Below are 7,006 nucleotides of genomic sequence, written 5' to 3'. Positions count from 1 at the left end.
ACCTCACACAGTTATCCTTTTTATTTGGTGAGAACATTTAAGTTCTACTCTCTTAGCAAATCTCAACTATACAGTACAGTGTTATCAACTATAGTCACTATATTATACATTAGATCCTCAGGCCTTACTCATCTTATAATTGAAAATTTATACCCTTTTACCAACATCTCCCTATTTCCTCCACCCACAGCCCTGTGCAACCACTTTTCTACTCTTTAAAAACAAGATCTTGCTCCAGTGTCTCGTCTGCAGTCGGTTGTGTGGAGGGAAGCATCTTGGTCCGTAGGCGCGAGAAAGAGAACAGCATCTATTGTCTGTGTTTGACTCCGTAGTTTGGTCCTAGGCCTCCCGGAGCTTTCCCGGGGCGGTCGGCAGAAAACGCCGCGACCGCCCCGCCCCTCCCCTCCGTCCCCGGGACCGGAGGGACCCAGCCCGCGTCACGCCGCATCACGCCCCCGGAATCAGACGGTGCCCCATAGATGGCCAGCTTTCCCCCGATGGTCAACAAGTAAGAGATCGTGAGATCGTGTACTACAGGTGAACTCTTAGCTCCTGCAGCTCCTTTTGACAAGAAATGTGGTCGTGAAAATTGGACTGTTGCTTTTGCCTTAAGAACTTTCTCTTGCATGGCACCAAGAATATCACCAATTCAAGCAGTTTAAGATTGTCAAGACAAAACAGTGATGGTGGTCAAAAAAATAAGCCTCGTGAACATATTATAGACTGTGGCGATATAGTCTGGAGTCTTGCTTTTGGATCTTCAGTTCCAGAAAAACAGAGTCGCTGTGTAAACATAGAATGGCATCGATTCAAATTTGGACAAGATCAGCTACTCCTTGCCACAGGGTTAAACAATGGGTGTATCAAAATATGGGATGTATATACAGGAAAACTCCTCCTTAACTTGGTAGGTCATACTGAAGTGGTCAGAGATTTAACTTTTGCTCCAGATGGGAGCTTGATCCTGGTGTCAGCTTCAAGAGACAAAACTCTGAGAGTGTGGGACCTGAAAGATGACGGAAACATGATGAAAGTATTGAGGGGCCATCAGAACTGGGTGTACAGCTGTGCATTCTCTCCTGACTCTTCTATGCTGTGTTCAGTGGGAGCCAGTAAAGCAGTTTTCCTTTGGAATATGGATAAATATACCATGATACAGAAACTAGAAGGACATCACCATGATGTTGTAGCTTGTGACTTTTCTCCTGATGGAGCATTACTGCCTATGGCCTCTTACGATACTCGAGTTTATATCTGGGATCCACACACTGGAGACATTCTGATGGAATTTGGGCACCTGTTTTCCCCACCCACTCCAATATTTGCTGGAGGAGCAAATGACCGATGGGTACGATCTGTCTCGTTTAGTCATGATGGACTGCATGTTGCAAGCCTTGCTGATGATAAAATGGTGAGGTTCTGGAGAATTGATGAGGATTATCCAGTACAAGTTACACCTTTGAGCAATGGTCTTTGCTGTGCCTTTTCTACTGAGGGCAGTGTTTTAGCTGCTGGGACACATGATGGAAGTGTGTATTTTGGGGCCACTCCAAGGCAAGTCCCTAACCTTCAACATTTATGTCGCATACCAATCCGGAGAGCGATGCCCACCCAAGAAGTCCAGGAGCTGCCGATTCCTTCCAAAGTTTTAGAGTTCCTCTCCTACCGTGTTTAGAGGATGCTGTCTTCCCTAGTATTAGGGACTGACAACACACTTTACACAAACCTCAAGCTTTACTGACTTCAAGGTTTAGGAGATTTATTTAATTTGATACATTCTTGTATTGCATTTTCATCAGTTGAGCTTTTAAAGTATTATTTATAGACCTTAGGAGAAATATTTCTGAACATATCAAATGTAAATATTTTTCTAAAATGTAACTGTGAGAACATATACATACATGTATATATTTCGATATAAGCTGCTGTGTGTTGAATGGACCCTTTTGCTTTTCTAATTTTTAGTTCCAACATGTATACATTGCTTCAGTAGAGCCACAATATGTATCTTTGCTGTAAAGTGGAAGGAATTTTTTCATTCTGGGACACTGAGTTAGATGGTAAATACTGACTTAAGAAAGCTGAATGCCTCATAACAAAATGTGTATTTGGTTGGGGGGTGGTCAGACAACTGACCTTCAAGTAAAACAGCTTTTGTCTAGGGAAGGATTTTGTTTTCCTTAGGAGTGGCAGCTGAGAGGTAGAATTTGAATGTGACATTATTAAATGAAAAATAGCCAGGATATAACCAGGAAAAAAGGGTGTCATTTGTTTTTTTTTTTCCTAACTACTGCTGTGGGCCTTAATTTTGGAAAGCAGCTTGCTACTTTAACCCCTGTGGTATAAATAAAGTATTATAATAAATTTTAGTCAATTTGAAAAATCCGTCTACTGCATTATTGCTAAATATTTTGTTGTTTCTACTAAGGGACAATTATTTTACGACTGTAGTGGGTATTTTTGCTTTTTGTTTTTTACACATATCCTATGTTTCTGCAGGGGATAATATTGGTGACTTGCCAAAGAGAAGCAATACAATTAGTATATCTGTTTTTGCCTTCTGTTATTTATCTTACCTGCAGATATTAAGAATGTATGCATTATGTAAAATGCTTGATTATATATTTTTGTTGAGCTTTTTTTTTTTTTTTTTTTTGCGGTACGCGGGCCTCTCACTGCTGTGGCCTCTCCCGTTGCGGAGCACAGGCTCCGGACGCGCAGGCTCAGAGGCCATGGCTCACGGGCCCAGCCGCTCCGCGGCATGTGGGATCTTCCCGGACCGGGGCACAAACCCGTGTCCTCTGCATTGGCAGGCGGACTCTCAACCACTGTGCCACCAGGGAAGCCCCTTGCTGAGCTTTTTAATTAAAGACTTGTAAAAAAAAAAAACAAAACAGAACAAGATCTTTACTAGAATAAAATAACATTTTGTAATGAGATAGGGAATGACCATGAAAATATTTTTTTGCTACACTTGATAGCAACAACGTTTGATGGCTTTGTTTTCATTACTTTGGCGGTGGTTGAAGATATTCTGCAGATTTTCCTTTGCCAAAAAAAAAAAAGGGGGGGTTCTAATTTGTTGACCTTTTCCCAAGGTGGCTGCCTGTAGTTTTCCTAGTAGATATTTAAAATACAAAAACAAGCTTAATAATCTTCTTGTACAATAAAGGTGATAAAAACAAATACAATGCATAACTCCTTTTGAAAGAAACATATGCTATGAGAGAACAGTTTGAAAATTAAATGTGTAAAAAGTTTCCATTATTATATGGTTTTGTTGCAAAAAAACCCCTAAATATTACACACATTTCTCATCAGAAACTAAAATGTTTAACAGTATTTTCAAGTGATATATTTTTAGCAGAATTTGAACCAATTTGTTTAAATATACACAAAAGGCAGAGGACTCAGTGAGTGGAAGTAGTGGGATGGAAATTAACTAGCTTATCTTTTTTTTTTTTTTTTTTTGCTGTGGCTGGGCCTGTAGGCCATGGCCGCTGAGCCTGCGCGTCCGGAGCCTGTGCTCCGCAGCAGGAGGGGCCACAGCAGTGAGAGGCCCGAGTACCGAAAAAAAAAAAAAATAATATATATATATATACATATATTTTTTCTCTGTGTTGGGTCTTTGTTTCTGTGCGAGGGCTTTCTCTAGTTGCGGTGAGCAGGGGCCACTCTGTCGCGGCCTCTCATTGCGGAGCACAGGCTCCAGACGCACAGGCTCAGTAGCTGTGGCGCACGAGCCTCGTTGCTCCGCGGCACGTGGGATCCTCCTCGACTAGGACTCGAACCCGTGTCCCCTGCCTTGGCAGGCAGATTCTCAACCACTGAGCCACCAGGGAAGCCCCAAGCTCATCTTTAACAAAACGTCTGCTAAATGGTAGATGCCATTGAGCAATGAGTAGCTGCTTAGTGCGACTCAGTAAACCAGCCAAGGTCAAACTCCTTCCACCTGCCCCTTTGTGCCAGCCATGCACACCAAGGATGCCTGTACATTAGTCCACAACGAAATCTTCCAATCTTTGTATCACCAATCAAGATATTTTGTAAGATCAGAATATTCAGTCATATTGTGTTCATAAAAATATCTAGAAAAATAAACATTTTGAGGGAGGAAAGGCTTTATTTTTGTGCAGCAACGAAGACCCAACGCAGCCAAAACTAGCTAAATTTATTTAAAAATAAATAAACATGTTTACAGTTCTGGCAACTAAAACCGAAAGAAGTAAAGTATCTCAGACCAGAACTGGAACTTAGGTCTTGTCCTGTTTGGGGTTTTCCCATCTTAAATCTTTTAAATGTATTTTTTTAACATATTTATTGGGGTGTAACTGCTTTACAATGCTGTGTTAGTTTCTGCTGTATAACAAAGTGAATCAGCTATACATATATATACATCCCTATATCTCCTCCCTCCCACCCTCCCTATCCCACCCCTCTAGGTGGTCACAAAGCACCGATCTCCCTGTGCTATGTGGCTGCTTCCCACTAGCTATCTATTTTACATTAAATGTATTTTTAAAATTACTCCAGGTGAAGGGAATTGCACTAAAACACACATCTGTTGGAGAATTGGAGCATTAGCAGTGGGACTCACTCTATTGTTTGGTTATAATACACATGGGGTAGAAACTTGAACTTTCAGAGACACAAATCTCCATGTGAAAAGCCTTTAGTGATCAAATAAAGCACTCGGTCTCATCCTGAATTTTGCATTTTTCCATTAAGAGCTGTATTTACTTGTCCCCCAACTTGTTGATGGTTGGATCCAAGTGTTCTAAATATTTTGTATCACCTTCATGGCAATTAGCACTTAGAATGAGGGGCAGGACGCTGTGACGGTTAAAACAGTGCTGAGTCACAGGGTCTGTGGCTCCCTGCTTACCAGAGATGTAACCTTGAGTGACTTACTTTCCCTCTCCGTGCCTCAGTTATGTGGAAAACAAAATTAATATGGGTATTACTAACAATCTGTATCTCATGAGCTTCTTGTGACCAAGAACAGTCCCAAGTCAATTCACGTAATGCCCTTAGGAAAGTGGCTTTTGCCAATAGAAATAGATAATGCACGTTAGCTCTTCAGCTGAATGGCAAACGCTGAGTGTTGGAAGAAAGAATAAATAATCAATCTTCTAAAAACTCGATTTCGGCTTTTGAGATGATACAGGGTTGACACAATTTTAGAAAATCAACAATAAATAACAGCTGAGAGCGCAACTGTGTTCCTAATTCCCCATTTCTTTGGAAGGATTTACTTGCAGCGTTCCTTTTATGTATTTTTAACAATAGGTGGCAGTGTTGGCACAAGATGGGGAAATAAAAATCCACCAGTTTTTTTTTTTTTTTCCTTTCCCCTTCATGTTTGATAACTTTCTGATTAGTTTTTAAATCACCGATCAGTCCAGTGTTAGTAGTCTGGGTGCACCCCAATGCTAAGTCCAACAGGAGAGCGGCTGAAGGATTAACAGGAAATTTAAATGATCATTGCTTCATAAGGAGAAAATCCGGGCTGTTGCCATGTGGAGAATCTAGGTCCTTATTTCTCTATCAGATGATTACACGCTATTTTAGGGCTTTCTTTTCTGCGCGGGAGTAGATTTAGGAACGCTTCAGCTCACTAACCGGTGGCCTGGAGGCGTCCCGGATAGTGCTGCCGGCTTAGAGAAGCTGTCCTGTCTCAGGCATCTCCACGTTTCCTCAGCTAATGAGCCACCTACAATCTGCCTGGGGGATTTTGTTGCAACCATTACTGACTCTCTTTGTGGGAGAGGCGAGTGACTGCCAAGACATTTGGGTCTTGCCTTTAAAAATGACCAGTTTTTAAAATAATTCTCATATTGTTTTAAGATTTTTCACCTGGAGCTTCTCTGAGAAGGGTGAAGGTAGATTATCACCTGTTAAAATGGAAAAAAAAAAAAAAAAGCAACTGACACAACTGGGCAAAGGCATGGGGCCCACAGAAAGATGAGGATTCCTCTTCCTCCTTTGAATTGGATTTTTACAACGTTAATTGAGCCCAAATATTTCCCATCAGGCAGATGAACTCTTTAATGGATTTGGGCATATATCTCTGTCTTTGTATCCACACACACAGACAATTTTTATTCATTCAGCCCACAAATATGTTTTGATTGCCCACTATGAGCTAGGCATTGTTTACTGAAAGCAATATATGACCTAAAAGTTGAGAATCGTTTTATTTGGTGGACAAAATTGAGGACTTAACCCTGGATGGCAGCCTCTCAGATAGCTCCGAGGGATTTCTCTGAAGAGATAAGGGAGGAGCCAGGGTTACAGAAGTTTTGCCACAAAAACCAAGTAGTCAGAACATCAGAAGACTGTGAGCTCCCTGGTGGCCTAGAGGTTAGGATTCTGGGCTTTCACTGCCATGGTGGCCTGGGTTCAATCCCTGGTCAGGGAACTGAGATCCTGCAAGATGTGCAGTGTGACCAAAAAAAAAAAGATTACTGTTAATTGAAGGAAAACCAGACATCTTAAGTTAATGAATTTAGTGCTTTTCTCTGGATGGGAAGATGCAAGAGTCTGGGCTCACTGAAATCATCCCTTTGATATGCACCCTAACTACTAGGGCCAGTAGCCTGCTTTTCTCCATCCTGAATCCCCTCCGGGTACACAATTGGTGGTGACTGCAGTGGCTGCTTGCTTGATGGCCACAACATCCTTTGTTTACTGATATGGCAGGTGACATATTTCATCCACAGCACTGATATCAACAACGCAGATAAAGCAGTGAACGAAACACATGTCAGCCCTCTTGTGGTGCTTATATTATAGTACACACAAATGTGGCAGGTGGTAAGTGCTGTGAAATAAGTGGTGTAAAGTGATAGAGAGAGACGGGAAATGAAGGGGATTCTATTTTAGATAGGGTGGCCAGGAAAGGATTCCTGAGTGTGGTGACGTCTGAGCAAGCACCTGAATTACCATAGATTGTTCCTGTCTCCCCCAAATTCATTATGTTAAATCCTAATGCCCGACGTCATGA

The 7,006-nt window shown here is 41.7% G+C and overlaps 1 pseudogene; it reads left to right on the top strand.

Annotated features, from left to right (window-relative positions):
* The first annotated feature begins 584 nt into the window (after nt 1-584).
* Nucleotides 585-3,032, top strand: LOC111176336 (WD repeat and SOCS box-containing protein 1 pseudogene; annotated as a pseudogene).
* Nucleotides 3,033-7,006: the final 3,974 nt, after the last annotated feature.

This window comes from Delphinapterus leucas, chromosome 18 (genome assembly GCF_059928025.1).
Source record: "Delphinapterus leucas isolate spDelLeu-1000000601 "Yukka" chromosome 18, BTC_Dleu_Yukka2, whole genome shotgun sequence".
NCBI lineage: Eukaryota > Metazoa > Chordata > Mammalia > Artiodactyla > Monodontidae > Delphinapterus > Delphinapterus leucas.
This window is presented reverse-complemented; position numbering and strand designations above follow the sequence as displayed.